The sequence below is a fragment of the Strix aluco genome, chromosome 15, assembly GCF_031877795.1.
Source record: "Strix aluco isolate bStrAlu1 chromosome 15, bStrAlu1.hap1, whole genome shotgun sequence".
Taxonomy (NCBI): Eukaryota; Metazoa; Chordata; class Aves; order Strigiformes; family Strigidae; genus Strix; species Strix aluco.
In genome coordinates, this window is record NC_133945.1 from 11,635,809 (window position 1) to 11,654,092 (window position 18,284).

An 18,284-nucleotide genomic window follows, 5' to 3' on the forward strand; every position below is an offset into this window, starting at 1 on the left:
ATCTTCATGACAATTTAATTAGCATGAGCTTCACTCAGAAAGGGTTGCAAGCCTATCCTTCCCATAGGGTAAGGTGAACATAAGATTGTGCAGTCAAAAATACTCATGTTTTATTCAGTTTTTATGCAGTTAAATAGCTTACAAGACAAATGTAGAAAGTGTAACATCTTCAGAATTTAACTACTCGTGGTCAGACATAGCAGCTTGTAAATCTCTAAATTTGCTCTTTGTCTCACCGGTTCTCCTGGTTCTGCCTAGAAATGTCTCCCAGGTTCACCTCTTTTGAATAATTGTCTGAGTACTCAAATACTCAATACTGGTTCAAATACTAGTGGTACATACACCAAGAGGCAGTAGGAGATATTCTTCCAAGTAAAGATTGCAATTTATTCTCCACCCCGGCAGTAGACCAGACTTTCTGCAGCTCCTTTGAGAGGGCTGAAAGCTGGCACAGGGCAGTGGTTTCCCCTGTCTCGCAGCCTGGGCTGAGCCCTGCCTGGTGAGCAGGTCTTGTATACCTCATTGCACCACTTCCCATCAAGAAAGGAAAATGTTCCCTCTGTAAATACATGGGCCAGTTTTGCTCTGTGGGATTAAATGGGAAAAAATTTGATTCTTTCCTTTATACTAAAATTCCCTGGCTATAGCCACACCACAGAGTAGCTTTATATTCCCACTGTCCTCCCACTTGCTTCAGCAGTATAGTGGTATAATTTATAAGTACTACACTGCTATGAAATATCTATGTAACATCTTTAGGAGAGCAATAGCATATTTTTTGCTTAAAATTCCTTAAAGATCAATTAATTTTTGACTTGCCCTTCAAAGCTATGTGAACTGGATCTATAGTATTTTGCTACAGGATATTTTCCCATGCTCATTTGTTTCTTGTCTTGCTTACATAGAGGCACAGAAAACAGGCTGGAAGGGACCTCAAGAGGTCATCAAGTTCATCCCTCTGCCCCAGGGGAGGATTACTTGTCCTCTGTGCTCTGCTAGCAGTTTAAAAAACTCAAATAAATAGGAACTTCACAGCTTCCATAGGCAATCTCTTCCAGTGCGTTATCCTTACCACTGGAAAGTTTTCCTAATGCCTAAGCAGGATGTCCCTTGTTGCAACTCATGAAAATTTCTTCTTGTCCCATCCATAATGGAAAAGGACAAGAATTTGTGTCTTCCCTCCCTATAGGTCTCACATACTTGAAGACTTTCTGTCTCCTTCTCTAGACTAAACAACCCTTGAATTTCAGTGGCCCTTGTTTTCAAGACCTTTGGTCATCCCTACTGTCCTCTGGACTCTTGCCAATGGCCCACATCTTTCTTAAACTGTGGTGCTAAAATAGGATGAAATCTCTCAGCTGAGGCATTCCCAGCACGATGTGGATGTGTGTGTGTGTGTGTTAGAGACGAGACTCCTGGGTATTACATCTCACGGGTGCATTTGTGCATTTGTTGTAACATGGACATTCCTGACCCATGCTTAACTTGTGATCTGCTATAAACCTCAGGTTCTTGCATGCAGAACTGGTATGTCAATGGTTAATCACATCCTGTATTTGTGAAATCAATTATTTATGCCTAATTGTAGAAAATTTTATTTGTCCTTACTGACTTTCATCCTTTCTTGGCCATTTCTCCAATCTGTAAGATCTTTACGAATTGCAGACCTTCTAGCTTGATGCCATCTCCAAATTTAATAAGTATATTATCTAGTCAATTGTATGATTTATTATTAAAAGTATCAGACCAATAACAGGCTTTCAGAATATCCTAACCTTTACACTTGTCTTCTAAGAGTAATCTCTAGATAGGTCTTCCTGAGAACAGTTTGTGGTTTTGTGTTCTCATTTTGCATAATTTTATTTTCAATCCGTTTCTTAAACTTGCTGATAAGAATACCATGAGACACTGTCAAAATTTCACTGAAGTCTAGGTATATCTCCAAACATTCTGGAAGATTTAAATCTCTTTTATCTAATGTTTCTGTAGGACACAGGGTAATATTTGGCCCCAGAACTGGTCTTCTGAGCTCAGATGGAAAGCCCTGTCCCCAGGGTGATGACTCTGCCAAGCTGCATAAAAATGCACTTAGCTATAATTCTGCTGCAATATTAACATTTTAAATCCACACATTTAATAGAACTATCATTAATCTGTCCTTTCTGAAGATAAATCATTTGCCTCATTAAGGGTATCGTTGAAATACTGCAATAAGCCCTCCTTTCCCTCCTTGCTCAACATAGTCAAATATAAGGAGTCAGTTCATAGTTGTCCAGGAGTGGTGGAAACTCTCCCCGGCTTGAGGTCCTACGTATCGCAGGGTCCAGAGGGACATGGAGATGTGAGTTTAGCGGGAAGCTGTGCTGATCCATAGCAACTGAAAAAAATAAAGGTGAAAGCCATCTCACAGTCAGCCTCCTAGCTGAAGAGATTAATTGCACTCAGTGAGACTTATTTGATTACTTAGTCCCATGAGTAATAATGGGTTTCCTGAAGACTAAAGAAAGTAATACAGAAAAGTCAGAAAGAAATATGAGGAGATATTAAAAGGTAACTATGAAAGGGAGAAAAATACATATGAAACCACAAGGCATGTAATTAACTTAGCATGGGACTAGATTTGTTTGCTTAATTATTCCATGCAGATTCATAAAACTCTGAAGGAAGTTCATAAATGGCTTTAAAAACCCCAGCATTCACTTTAACAAAAGATCATTAAATTTGTGAATGAAAATCCTGGTCTTCTTAAGGTCAATGACTCCTCCTGGTTCATTCATACTGGGATCTCTCCTTACGCTGAGTGTGGAGTCCTTGACACTTTGGGAAGTATTCACGTGGCTTAATTTAGGACTTTTAGCTTAGGTATCCTGAATTGCTCTCTGGAGGCTGCATTGACACTATAGAGAGCTTGGCCTTGAGATAGACCTAAAGTTAGAATGTGTCAATGCTCTCTTCTGTGTGTACAATTCTTAAAAGAAAAGTATTCTGCTACAGACCAATGCCTCTGTGGGATTATTCATTCCACAGACAGGTGACACTGTAAACAGGAAATCAGGGAGGCAACTCATATTTCCATAGATATGGTAAATGTCAAATGCCTTTTAAAAGGTGTTATACATAACTTTGTTACTTCTGGGGAAAATAAAATCCATGGAAAAGCACAGCTCGACAAGCCAAAGGATCTAAATAGAGGTTGTGTATTTTATACAACTCTGTCAACTGTGTTTTCCATGTGGGAGTCTTTGACTTTCTCTGTAGTCTTTATCTCCCTGTAGTAGCAGAAGGCCTTACCCATGGGTGATGTTGTGAGCACTTGGAAGTGCTACTGGTCAGGGAAATCAGCCTGCCTGCCAAATGTGGCACTAAATATCAGATCACATCCCTAGAAATTAGGCAAAAGTAGTGATGCTGCTTAGGAGGAGAGCAGAAAGGAACATAATCTTACGAGCTATCTTACAGAGGAGAGAAGACTTTAAGCAAAGAGAAAGGAGGCTGAGGGAGGGCTGAATTGACGCGAAAGCCCTGTGCAGGTGGGGAGACTGCAAGCACCCTTGAGGACTCTGACCAAGGAATGCTAAGGAGCGATAAAGAAACTTAGGGCTTGCAGGTGCACTGGGGAGTTCGGATGTTTTGTTAGATCTACATATTTCTTTTAGTGTCTGGCTCGCAGCAGAATTGTGTTACAAAGTCCAGGTGCTCCAGCTGTTACTTGCATCTGGAGAGGTGAGCTGTGAACCAGGGAGTCTGCAATACCGCAGACCTGCGAAAGGATGGTAACCAGCACGTGGGGGTGCGTGGGAAGGAGGGCGCTGTCACTGGACTTGGTGTGGCACTGCTACTGTAAGACTCAACTTCTGCAAAGGGGAATGGAGCCTGTTGCAGAGGTAATGCTAGAGAGACCAAATGGGGATGTCTCTAGAGTCACTAGGTGACTGGTCTCAATGTGGAAATCATCAGATAGTGATCCAGTCTGCCATTAGAAAGTGAGACTGGCCCTGAAATAATCCATAGGTTTAGAGCAGTGAGCAGTGGATGTCATCCCCACTAGTCTCTGTGCAAACATGGGGTGCTAAACTCTTCACAAAATCGCTCTAATTCATAGTAAAAAAAAAGTCATCTTCCCTCTTACTCTGAGGAGACTGGATGTGCTCGTATGCACGCATGCAGGAGATGGGAAGGTCCAAAGGACACAACATCAGTGCTGCCCAAATGAGCATCGGCACAGCAAGAGATCCATCCTGCTGCTGGCCGTGCTGAAACCCGCTGTCAGGGACTGTTCATCCAGAATAATGCCTTGGCAGCGGGCTGACTGTTTTGTCAACACTTCTCCTTGCTGAGGCTAAGGTTACTCAAATCTGGCCTTGCCCCATTTTTCATATCATTATCAACCTCTCTCTCCCTTCCCCTTTCCCTTCTGCCTCTGCCTGAGGTGAACATGTTCAGGATCTCTTGCTCGAAAGCCTTGTCTGGGTCACTTGGTAGCTGACCAAAGTGCTATCCTGATGATGGCCAGGAATATATGATGGGCAGGAAGAAGGCTTTAGTTTTTCTCTCTTGGAAGAAAACTCAGAGTCTCACTTCAAATTGAAGTCATGGTGAATTTTGCCCCCTGACTAGGAGCACAGGATCAAGTCCTCCGAGAGATAGGGAGTTTATATGATGTAGTTTAAGGATAAGAAAAAAAAGAAAAAAAGAAAAAAAGAATGACAGGCCTAATTCATGCCCTTCCAAAATTATTATTATTTTTCAGCTGGGGAAGGAGGAGACAGGATGTGGTAGAAAAACATTTACAGGAGTTTGGCATGTAAAAACGTGAATGATGGATTAACAGCTTATGCCAGATTTTACCTGCCTTTAAGCAGGTAACATTTCTTAAAACTCAACAAGCTCCTGCTTGCCTAGAGCTATACTTTTCTTCTTCAGACGAGTGAAGCCAAAGTACCTTGTGCAGCTTTCATTAGCTTTAACTTTCTCTCAAATATTTTCTTCTGCAAGTTTAATTTCACTTGGGGAAGCAGGGGCACTTGGGAAGGATGTATCTAAATGAGGATTCTTTTTTTCCTACAGCTTTGGTTCTGGGTTTTATTGGTGGGGGGGACCTGAGTTCTCTGGGACGTGCAGCCGGTGGAGTCGCATGCACACAATCACAAGGCTAAGGGCAGGAGCTGGAATGCAGAGGATAAAGCAGAATGTAAATCCATTCAGTGCAGTAATTTAAGGTGTGGGAGGTCTCCTCTTATGCATAGAAAGGTCCTGTCAGTAAACGAAGCAGGAATCTTTAGCCTGCAAAACAGAGCTGTCTTTTGAATCTCTGGTTTCCCCTCTGCATTGTGTGCCTGCAAAAGAAACATAAAGCAGCTTTTTTTCTCCTCCCTGCTTTTGCAAAATGTCTACAAAACAGATCGAGATTGCAAATGGCTACTGTATGTGTTGGTAACGGCGTAGCCTTTCCCACTGCATTGGAAGTAAATGGTTCCTTTTCTGCCTTTTTTGGCATGTCCCATGGTATCTCTCATAGGAATGGAAGTTTATCCTCCATGTCTTGCCTAATTTTCCCCTACATGATTTTAGTTTTCCCACGGTAAGATTAAGCTATTCTATATACCATCAGTCCCATAATAGTCAGTGAACTTTAAGTGAACTCTAACATCTAGACTCAAGTCATTGCATTATCCTAATAAGTTCACTGGATAGCTGAGTATTTTAATATTAATCTCCCTACTAAATGCCCATATACACTGCACAGACTTTTGTACAAATGGCTGTCTCCTTAGAGCACAGGGTGTCTGAAAAGGCCAACTCACTCTGTGGCTCAAAGTGTTTTAGTAATATACCCTGGGAATAAAGTGGAATTTGTCATCTGAACCAAAAATCAAAATGTGAGTAACTCCAGCCTTTGCAGCCTGGAAAACTGGACCTGGATGAGCAAGGAGTGGGGTCTGGGCTCTGATGGGGTGGGGGAATGCAAGCAGCAGGGCTTACACCATGGTTTTAAGGATGTTTCCCTTCCCTCCCATTCTGCAAACCATTTCTTTGGCATCCTTTCCTTTTCGTTCTATAGGCAAATGTTGCTGTCTTCTGTTTCCTGACAATGACATTTAAAATCTTTCCCAATTCAGTAAAAAACCCAAATACAGGAGAGTAATCTTGGTTTTTACTGCTTAGGCCCTTTCTTCTGGGGGATTGGTAGCTATGTGCTACTGAGACTCTGCAGTAACACAAGTCTGCATACAAGGCCCCTTTATGAGTCGACCTATGCGAGATGTGAATAATTTATCTCGGTGTTTCCCTTCAGTAAACAGGACAGTTTCCCATCCCCATCACCATCACGTGTGCCTTCTCTTCCCTCCCTCTAGTTCGGATGGAGTAAGACTATGCGTGGAAATACATAGGATCCAGCACTGGTTCTACTGTGTCCCCTTCATGCACTTATTACAGAAAGGATGGTTTGGGACACAACCTTTTGTATCATTTTGGGCCAGGGTAAATATTTGCACAAGAAGCAAATGAGTGGGTCTGGAGAGTTAACAGCAGTTTGGCCCAGGCTGGCCACTCAACGTGAGGAGCTCCAGCAGCGAGTGATCCTCCTCCAAGATGGGTAGCATACGCCAAACCCTACCTGTTAATGAGCAGGTTTGAAATTAAGGTCCTCTGGTCTGTGTTTAGAAACTCCAGTATGGTCTCCAGTATTTTTTATCCAGCTAAATGAAGAACAGAGTCTCCAAAAACGTGAAAGGTTACATTTCAGCCAGCCAAGGAGCAGTATTACTTTATAAATATTTTGGAAAACCCCAAAACTTAGATAAAGGTCCAGAAAGCTATTTGGGCCTGATCCATGACCCATTTAAACCAATGAGATTTTTTGGTATTGCTTTCAATGGTCGTCTGCAACAGCTACTACAAGCCAGTTTATGAATGAAAGTTAGATGAAGAATTTCCTGCCTGCCCTGTTTTGGTGAAGCAGCAAATGAGGAGGGGGAACACTGCTTTTAAAGAGATAACTATATTAAAACCCATTTGGCTTCAGATGAAAGGCAGCACAAGCCTATCGTTTTAAGTATGTGCAGGACCTAGCAATTGTGTTGAAATATTGGCAGGAGCTGAACTCACACAAAATAACAAAAATATCTTTGCCGCTAAAATGCAATTAAAAAAGATACAGTGAAAGGTTAGGCAGTACAGATCTGGAAAATATGGGAATTCTTACTGGAATTAAAGAATATATCTGTGGACAATTTAGTTAAAGACAACCATTTATGCTCATTCTTGGGTAAAATAAAGAAGCTTAACTCCTCCAGTTCTCACAGGATACGGGCTTGTGATGGTTTGTGACAGTGAGCAACAATACCTGGCACTCGGTTTATATGTATTTCTTGCCCCATGATTCCTTGTTTGAGGTTCTTGATCTACCCTCATAATAACTCATTTTATATAGTCTAGAAAGAAGAAATAAACCATGGGAGGGCCTGTATTTTCCATTGGAGGCAACAGTAGAATTGGTCAAGGCAGAGTAGATGCTCTCCATTATTTACCTGAAGGAAGGTCTAATTTCCCTAGTTGCCTGCAACTCCATGTCACCAGCCCATACATAACCATCCTCTGAAAAGTCCTGCCAAGATTGGATTTCTTAACATCTTGGCCTGGACTTGGTGGAAGTTCAGATCTTTTGAGTGATTACTAGTCCAGTTTGAAAAAAACCTTACTTGTAGACTCTCATTGAAAAATTCCTCTGCAGCACAAAATGGACCTTATCATGCACAGTGCTTAGGTCATATTATTCTAGTGGAAGCATTATTTTTTTGGCTGTTTAGTTCAACCCCTCTGCTTCAATCAGTGGCTTGAGCCAATCAGAACTGCAGAGGTCTGGTTTATACCCACAAGGATTCATGGGATGGGAGTATTTCTCTGGAGAAGAGTCTTTTTGCACAATGGTGTAAATAAACATGAGCAGAAGTAGGACAGATATCAGTTTAAAAATATGTCACATTCTGACAGCTCCAGATTGTGAACATTACAGCAGTGCAACCACAGCTTTTGTTAGACTGGGTCAAGATGTCAGGATGCCTATGAATCCAAGATGATCTTAGAAAGTCTGAATGACATCACCTTGAACATCCCCTCAGATCTGGCTCTTCCACCACTGCTCCTGCTCCATCTCTGGGCAGCTGTGCTTGGGTGAGTGTCCTAGTGCCACGTGCCACCACTGCCCCATGTTGCCTACCAGGCAAGGGTTGAATTGCACAAGGGTGCATTGTTCCTTCTTTCCTGTAACGGGCTCCAGAAGGAAGGGGAGGAAGTGACTAACATGGCTGATGCACTTCTGCTAAAAGCTTAAAAGCATAATAAGCCAAGAATTGCCATTTTGGGTAGTTCCAGCTCTCACAAGCCATATAGAACCATATCCTGTCCTGATGGTAGGCAGAGGCGGATGCTCAAGGGGGACTAGAACTAGTGCAGATTTATGGAGACGTGTTCCTGTGGATATTCTCCTGTGTGCAGCACCAACAGGGATTTCCTGAGCGGGAGGGTGCTGAGGCTCTGGTTCAGGTCTCTGTGAGCGTAGGGCTAGAAAACCCTGTGAGGAAATCTGGATGGGTGCATTGTTCTACACAGGCTGGAACAGGAAAGCCAACAACTTTCCTGGAATTAGAATATAAATGAACACATTGCTTGTAAAAAATACTTCCGAGATAAGTCATTTGTAAAGCCTAGAGAAGTTTATGACATATAAGGCAATCTGTACTGAGGCAGCTGTGAGAAATGCAATTAGCTAATTGGCAATGTTTCTCCTAATTGCTACTTTAGTAGGAAAGCTATACCAGTTAGAAAGGACGTGGTGCTTGGCTAAGAACGAACTGGATCATCCCCAAGAGAGTTATTTAGGGTAGGAAGTGGGAGTTACCCCGTCGCCAGTGTCATTATATGTTTAGAGTGAAGCCTATTACAAACCACCGCAGAGTGAAGCTGATCCTCCACTCTTGCTTTGCCACCTGGGGAAGGCACCAGTGTCTGGGCGTGGGGGTAAAACTCATTTTCAGCCTTTGAAGGGAACAAGCCAAGAGAAGCCAAGGAGAAATCATCCAGTACTTGGAAAGCAAAAGTTGCTTTAAATCCAAATTTAACCTAGATTTCCTCCTATCTGGGACTATTCTTGCCTTTAACAAGTGTGCTATTCCCAGTGTCTGTCTATCCTCCAGACTCTCTAGCTCAGACTAAATAACTAAATTGAGAAGTGGTATTAAAGTGTTCCTTGCAGTAATTCACTGGGGAGGTTTCTGTGCGGTAGGCATCAAAAGGAAATATTCAAAGGCACCAACAGGAAGATAGCTGATCTCTAGGCCGTTTTATTGCTTGTAAAACTTTATTGGAGGTAGAAAGAGCGAGGATAGATAATGTTTTCACTGTGAAATCATAGAACTTTATCTTAGTGTCAAAACAAAAATGAGTTCACTTCTCCAAAGATTAACACTTGGTACCAGCTGGAGCAGTATCTAGCACCTCAAGAGGATATTATTACTTTCATTTTTTAGTTGAAGAATTCCTTTTAAAATAGTGTCTTCTGGAATTTACAGACCACCTATGTCTGGAATGCTTGCACAGAAGTTATAAATAAAATTATTTGCTAAAAATGCTTCCTAGTACAAACAGACTGGGTTTACCAATGTAAACATACTGTATGTATTCACGCATATTTTAAATTGGTTACTGTGGTTCTTTTAACATTTGCTTGCAAGACAACACGACATGAGTACATTATATATTTCTAACATTTTCTTAGTGTGGAGTAGCAGTTAAAGACTGGGACACTAATGAAATAAAGAGTTTGAATTCTCCTTTTACTTATCTATCCACATACTCATCTAAGCACCTTATATTCATTAACAGATTTCAGCCAGCCAATAGTACCATGAGATGGGGAAGTTATTTCATAGATGTGGAGAAGCCAGAGTGGGCAGACAAGAACCATGTAGGGTGCATGTTGCTCAGTTAGGAGCTGAATTCAAGTTCCTGTAGTCCCAGCCTTGTGTACCTTACAGAACACGTTATGTCTATTGTAGCTCTGAAAGAATTGATCATATCAGAGTTACTGCTGCTGATATCTAAACCAAGGCAAAGATACTTTATCAGAGGAGTCCACATTTAATTAGATATGACCCATGTGGTTTTTCAACATATAGAGCTGAAAATGGAGAGCTAAGGAAAAGCAGTGGCGAATATGGATTTTTTTTCCACAAAAGTATGCCACACATGATTTCCTGAATTTACTGAAACTAGTTACATTGCATACCAAATTAATTCTCATGGTCTTGCGAGGAACTATTTGTCCTTTTTAAATAGGAAAAATTTACAGTGATTAGATGAGTTTCCTCCTGAAACTTGTGAAGTTGAAGTTGTTGGAGAGATTACAGTATGTGTACAAAGTCATTCTTCATTAGTTTTCCTCTTTGTCCTGCCTTGCTTAAGCCTGTATCTCCAACCTAGCAGGGGCTTTAGGAAGCAGCACTGGTTTTAGTTAGGGGAAGCTCCACTGGCTAAAGATGTGACCTTGTATAGCCATGATCAGTTAGAAAAGAAAAGCTTCAAAATAATCAGTACACTGTGGTAACATTCTCAAGCTTTGCACAGATTCTGCAGTCCACAAGGTGTGTGTTCATCTCCTACTCATTGCATGGTTTCAGTCCCATATCCCCACATTTTTAACTCAACCACTATACTGTGTGTCTGCTGAATGGACTCGGTGAGATGCCTGGGAGTGCATTACTTCCCTAAATGGGAATATTTTCAGACAGTATTTTTTGTCTTTTTCCCCCTCACTAAGCAATGATCTTTAAAAAAATACCTCTGATTTTATTTGCCTTGCACATACAATAAAACAGCCAAAGATTTATTTATTTCTGGTTGAAGCAGTGGATGCTGGAGGCAATACAGTTTTTCTAGTTTTCACTAACTGAGGATCTGGCTTGATGCAATCACATTGTACATGCCAATAAAACTGAAAGGTAACCAACTGTTTTATTCCAACTGCTACGTGTTGTTTTTTTTTTTTTTTCCTGGTGGAATTTTGCAATACATGATTTGTAAAAATTACTTTTATATGTAATTAATATGGCAATGAATATTTTCTGAACTGTAACTCTTCCTCTAATTTTAATTTTCTTGGTAAGTCTAGCCAAGTCATAGCAAAGAACACAGCATCAGAAGAAAGTTATTGCAACAAAGCTGGAATTGATGTCAATAAAATAATGCCAATATAATTTGTCAGGAGCAGAAACACATAGGAATTTCCTCTTAAATCTTGAAGAAAATGTATTTGTAGGAAAGTGGAGGACTCGAAATTAATTTTAAACATTTAGGGTAACACTGAAAACACTATCAGTTTAAGAATCTGAGTCTGTTCCTTATATGAATAAAATTCATTCAGCATACACAGCATGCCTTATTGCAAAGGAAAATGATCCTTAATACATTAAATCTTAGTTTTCTTTTGGAGAGAGACAAAAGAAGTTGATGGCAAAGCATATATATTGTAGTAATGCACACACACAGCTCCACTCTACATACTCTAAAGGGCAAGAGTTTCTCTGATTTATGCAGCAAGTTCACTGGTCTGGTCTCTGTAGGGACAAGAAAACAAACAAAACGTGCTGTGTTTCAGAAATAACATAGATCTCATAGACCATGATAGAAAAGCAGCTATTAACTCCACATAGCAAGAAGTGCGTGAGATGCTTGAGCACTGCCTGGTGGGACAGCCCTGTCTGTGGGGCCCAGTCCAGCCTTGGATACCCATAACCCGTGGTAAAGAAGACCTGCAGTGGGTCAGGCCAAAAGGACCGTTTTGCCCATCATTGTGTCCTGCAAGCACACACATAGCAAGGGCAGAGCAGGGCGTTGTCCTCCCTCAGTTTTCCTTCAGGTTTTGCTTGAGCTGTAGCTTTGGGGCTGATGAACTGCAGGCAGCAAACCTTTGTGTTTAACAGCTACCAGTGGACAGATCCTCTGTTAGCTTACTGAATTATTTTCAGGGTCTACAGCCTCCGCTGCTTTGTGTGGCGCTAGGGGCTTGTTTCTGTATTTGATTATTAGCTCAGAGAAACTGTGTATATACCAAACTTTTTTGATTGTCCAAGGGAAACAGCTCCTGAGCTGTAATTTGTCTCTTCATGATTTAAACAGGACACAAGTGGCTCTGAAACAAAACACTGCAAAGATTTCCCTGGGCAACATTTTCAAGACCCCTCCAGCTGTGAACATCCAATGACTTATGTTTGAAGAGATCAAAATGTGTGTGCCCATAAGAGATAAGCCCTGATGTTGTTTCGGATAGGCTCTTGGACAGGGTGGTCAAATTGCTGAGCTATATGTTCAAAAGCCAGGAGGCACATCTGAAGCTGGAGGTGAAAGGCAGCTCCATGAATCCAAAGCAGGAGTTCATGCATCAGCTAGGACTCACCTGTAGCTTGAAAGATCATAACCCTGATGGGATCTATGCCAGTTTCTGATAACCAAGCTCCAATTGATCTCAGCTTTCACTGACATGAATCTGGCAAACAGAATGGTTCCTTTTGTGTTAGCAAAATCTGAAAAAAAAAAAGAAAAAAATTACCAATTTTGAATAATAGGCAGAGAGAAAGGTAGATACAGAGAAAATAGATAAAGTTTATTTTCCATAATGTTATGAAGTCTTTGGGTGTGCAAAGAGCTTCCTTTTCCCTTCTGTGCCATTACAATCCATTAAGTCAAGACCTCAGGATCTAAAAGCTGTAAGTAATTAGGCATTGACTGAAACAAACCATTTTGCTGCTCTGTCTATTGTGTCAGCAACATTCACATTAATGCAGAAGGAACCCCCAGAAAAGCTGATATGGTCAATAAGTCATGAACTAAAATAGTTTCTTCTTCCATAATTGCTCCTTTATGTAAGGAATTTGCATTTTAATAACTCCCTAATTATTTATTTACTCAGTATGGTCCATGGTATGCAATTTAAGGTGTTTTAACTGCATGTTTAATTGACTGTACATAATAGCTATTGGTGAAATATATGTAATTAGGAAGACTATAAAATGTCTATTATATGTAAGTAATAGTTACTGTTCTATTTCAGGGCTCTTTTAAAGGAAGACTGCAAAAGTAATTAAAAACCTAATCTAATCTAATCAGAAGAACGTGTACATTTTTAAATGTCTTCATTTGCAAAACAGAGGAAAAACAAGACCTGCAAGAGATAAATCATTCTGATCTTTGTTTATGTCATTGGGCCTCTTTTCCACAAGACATTCTGATGGGCAGAGCTTGGGTCGTCAGTCTGGACTTTTATCCTTAACTGACTGTCCTTGCTATTGTAGTCTTAATCCAACCTTTTAGTACTACCTGAAATGCACTTACTTGTGGTTGAATTAATGATAATTGTGAGCTCCTTGGCATCAGATATACTATACCCTAGTGCTACTTTAATGTCTGGAAATTCCAGTTCCTGGCATCAAGGGGCTCCAGTCACTTCCATGATTTCTAGAAATAGCTGTGACCTGCTTTTTTGCACCATTTCTATCCTTTCAGGCTAACCTGAGCTCCTAGAAACAGAACGTTATTGAAGCATGAGCCTTTTTAGTGCTTACTGCTTGGTAACTTCGTTTTTCCTACTTAATTACAGGTTTCATGTTTAGACTACGAAGAAGGACATCTTGTAAAGGCACCTTTTCATGTGTGGACAGACCATAAAAATGTAGGTAGGGGCTTCTTTCCCACATTGGGTGCCCCTGTGGCATTCAAAAATGCCTCATTGCTCTGTTATCAAGTGGACCTGTTTAGGAAAGAAAGAAGAAAAACCCCTAAAATGCAACCAACTCCTACTTGGTTACCTCAGACCAGACACTATTTGGTCGTGTGGGACCAAATGTCAAGCTAGACAAAGAAGGCAAATATACAGTGAGTTAGGCTATTGTGGAAAAGGAATAAAAACAATGTGGACAATAGTGACATTTCTGTCAGTGCAGTGGGTGCAACACACCCACTTGCTTATTCTGAAAAACTTGTGGGGTGCAAGTTCTCACAGTTAACATGTCTGTTATTAAAATCCACTACAGCATATATGAGCCATTAGTTTTCTTATTGTTAATAACTGCAATTTTGTGAGTCAATCTAGATGAAAATGGTTTAATTAAAAGTTGCCCTAATTAGTGTGATTACTGCACCAAATAAAGAGGATAACACATTAATGCTCCTCTGAAGCATACTTCTTTTTCACCTCTCCCCTTCTATTGAAAGATTTAGCTGACTGACTCAGTAAATTATTGATTCATTAATTTATGCTTGGGGGATGAGAAAGTTGTTTTCAACAGAATGAAATCTACAACCTACTGATGTAAGTAAGAGACTCGTTGTGGGATTCCTCATACTATAAATCAATCAATTTCTCCCAGTTCAGGGCTTTGGAGTACCAGCTAAACTTCCTTTTGTACCATGAGGGCTCAAGAACTGTTTATTTTTCTTCCAGATAGGGTAGATGGTGCTTGTCATAAGTCAGCTGAGGTGAGTATCTGGGGAGGAGGTAGAACGAATGTACAGGATATGAAAGCTAATAAAAACCCTTCTTTTACACAGGCTCATGAACCACTTGGCAATGTAAGATGAAATGTGCAGATAGCCAGGGAGATTCCTACTCCAATCACATTGACTTTTAAAATTTATTTATTTATTTATTTATTTGTCTCACAATATTAGCATCTTCTTATTTAGCTTGCACTATAAAGGCGTTCGTCATACTAATCCCATTAGGTGGATAATATCCCTGCCAGAGTTCTTGGGGTGAGCTAATCACCACTCCTATTGTTCCACTCCTCTTGATTGCTTAGGAGACAAGAAGTAGATGGCTCTTCCAGCCAGTAGACTCAGTCACTGAAATTTAAGACCTAATTAGATCCTCACACTTTTAGTCCAGAGCAGCTTGGAAGTATTAAACCACTAAGGTACTTAAACTGATGACTCACCTAAGTCATGCTCTTCCTTTGCAATGAGGGTTCACCTACAATACAAATACAACACAAGCAAGGGATCTACTTATAACAGAGTTGTTACTCAACCAGGTAAGAAAAATGTTAAAGCATGTAGGGTGGATGGGATCTGTCTAGTTTGGATTTCCTCTTATCTGCAAAAAATTGCTGTTTCCATTTGTTCTTTCTGAAAACTTTTCAGAAGAGGACTGCAGAATTTAAAGAGAAACATGAATGCACTTGGAAAAAGCTAAACAAATCCGGGAATCTTTCTGGTCCCACAGACCTCTGTTTACTGAACAGCATCCAGCCCCAGTGAGCTTGGAGTACCAGTGAAAGCGTGCCGGTTCATTAACCAGATACCTATTAACATCTCAGTCAAGCCAGTGAAGATAATACAGCTTTCCCTGCTTTCATGCATGCGACCACAGGATGATGTGCTCAAAGGTCAGTTGTTTAGAAGTGCATTAATATTTTCTGTAATTTTCCTTTTAGTAAATGTACCAATCTATTTAATTTAAAAATAACTGTATTTTCTTAGGCCCTCTTTTAAAGGTTGTCCTGACATGGGATTAGATGAGCCTTCATTTTTTGTTTAGCACCATTTCTATTCCATTAGTAGCTTTCATAATCTGGTGGTAAAACCACGCAAGAATAAGACTGGCCCTACATCTAAATCACATTTTAAATCAGAAAGTGGTCTGCAAGTTGCAGAACAAAAAACTTAATAAACAAGAAATCCTGTGTAGCTCAAACAATAACTGAAGGGGAATTTATTTTAGCAAAGTCCCAAGGAGGAACCTGAGTGAGGATTAGAAAGGTCTCCCTAGCTGAGAGCAGAGGACAGAGCTATTGCTGCTGCTGGACTTGCTGTAAGAATTAAGGTCAGCTCCTGTGGGTAAATCCCAATCATGCCCCAGGAAGGGCACAGGTTGGGAGGTGAGTGATGGTGAGTCTGGCTGGATTTATGCCTTGGTTTCAGCACATGTCCCCAGACTGGACTGGAAATCTCCCAGAGACGTGGCTGTGAAGATGTTGCAGACTGGTCAGAGAATACGTTTAGTGTGTTGGGAGTTTGGTTACGAAGCCTGAGGTGAAAATGGATTAAATGGTTTGTGCAGGCTCATGCATGAAATCCCTGCAGGTTTTGAACTTTTTGGTCCATATCCAGTGAATTTAACTGTGAAGTCATCCTCTTCTCTCAGGTAGTCCAGCAGTCACTGCACACGTGGGATGCTGGTCTGTTTGCAAAATATTTGCAAGCATTTAAAGGACTAGCAGAAGTATCTCATAAGTTTGCTGGAAAATTAACATCACATTACTGAAGAAAAGCCAATTTATTAACAAAGTGGACTTTAGAAGGACAAAAAGTCCACTTGTTTCTTTTCCCCAGACCATTTCTTTGAGTCACTTAAGCTCATCAAGAAAACACCTAATCAGTTAAAGTTAATGCCCTGTGGTTCATGAAGAAATAAAAAAAAAAAAAAATTACAAAAGATTTTTTTTTAAAATTGCAGACAAATTCCAACTTTCCCTGAAGCTCAATTTCCCAATAAGGTCATAGCAGAGGTTTAGTCCTGCATTAAGATTTGTAAAAACAACTAACAGTGCTGGTCTAAGGACAAAAATGACCGGGTGCAATTTTGATCCAGAGACTTTTACAGGGAGGATTGCAGGAGATGGAAAGGGTGGCTTCAGCCCCAGCCTTTCTCTGAAATGGTCTGACAGAGCTGTATTAGTGGTGCAGCTATTACAGCTTTGTTGTCTAAATGATGAGAGATAAAATTAAAATTTTGACCACTACCTTAATAAAACCCCAGTACCCTCCTTCTCCATGGAGTCTCATGTCTGATATACCTTGAAGGAGGAATCTCTTTGAAGGTCCATCAGTGAAGAAAGCTGTGGCACTTCTTATCATGGCTAGGCTCCATTTTCAAGGCAAGGGAAATTCCAGTGAAACTTCAAGATCCATCAAGGTGGTTTAGCTCTTATTCATCACCCTCCTGGCATCCAGGCTTGAAATTCTTAATGTGATTAGTGCTGGGGAAACAATTTTCGCCCTCCTCAGTTTCACTCACAGCCCCTAATAGAGCGCAAGACTTGATGATCAAGAAGGGAGGGTTCACTTAAAGCTCGCCTATTTATAGCTGTGGTGAAATGGCAGGGCTCTGTCCTCAGCCTGTGATTTCATGGAACACGAATGTCCATTTGTTGCATGGCAAACACAGCCAGAACAGTTACATAGATCCACAATAAAAACACTGAAAAGAGAGAACACAAAACTTGAACTATTGTGGCAGAAGTAATGTCTCATACGCTAGTCATGTATGGTCAGTCAGGAGGAATGCCTGCTAACGTTTTAGCACTGAAGTTCTAAGTAATTCCATTTTTCTGTAAAGTCGCTGGCATCTGGTATGTTATTAAGTAACTCAGTAGAGATCTGTTAAATGCATAACCTCCCTGCACAAAGGATACATTCTTTTACTAGATTTTTCCTTTTAACCCATACTTCCCTTTGATACTTGCATGCTCCGTAGTTGCCAACCATGATTTTTCAAACTTGGTTGAAGCATTTCAGTGGGACAAATCACCCCATTTACTCTCTGCCATCCTCACAAGTTTACAGTCAGAGCCTCCATTGCTTTCAGTCTGGAATTGCCCTTTGATTTCTTACAAACCCTAATGATCTCCAACTTATTTCATAAGATACACCGAGTTTTTACTCCAAAAGATCAAAATTCTGACAAAAGGTAAGGGTCAGCCATGGCAGGTGACCATAATGGTAGGAAAAGATAAAGCAGATGACAGGACTGAGCTGCATTTCATTTCCACTGGAGTATGATGGGGGAGGCAGGGTGGGTAGCATTCAGAAAAAATGCAAGATAACTATCATGAGGAAAACTATAGGGAATAACTGATATAAACTCAGTTTACTGAGTTTTACTTACCTTATAAAATACTGTAGCAGATGCTAGAGGTGTCACTTTGGCTTGGATTTAAGCAGGTCAAAGACTTGGGTTCAGGAATATTGCTGTAGCCTACCTGAACACTACAATACAGCATACAGCAGAGCACAACCTCACTAGGTCTGAGGTTTTGGTTTGGGCTGCGGGGAAAGTAAATGTTGGACTCATGTTATTGATTTAGGATTACCTTTGCCACAAAGATAAAAAGTCTTGCATCCGGGATGGGTCAATTAGCATCAACTCAAGTATCTTTCAGCTAAAACCATGATCAGAGTCTTAGACATTGTGCCTAAAGCCATATGACAGCTTTGGACCTGAAGTTTGA

The 18,284-nt window shown here is 40.6% G+C and overlaps 1 long non-coding RNA gene across 1 annotated transcript; it reads right to left on the reverse strand.

The window, feature by feature from the left end:
• Positions 1 to 9,327: 9,327 nt before the first annotated feature.
• On the reverse strand, positions 9,328 to 17,051 carry LOC141930338 (uncharacterized). The gene is made up of 3 exons (XR_012625270.1): positions 16,851 to 17,051; positions 12,455 to 12,581; positions 9,328 to 11,615 (listed from the first exon to the last, which is right to left on the reverse strand). It is a non-coding gene; the product is annotated as an uncharacterized LOC141930338 (long non-coding RNA).
• Positions 17,052 to 18,284: the final 1,233 nt, after the last annotated feature.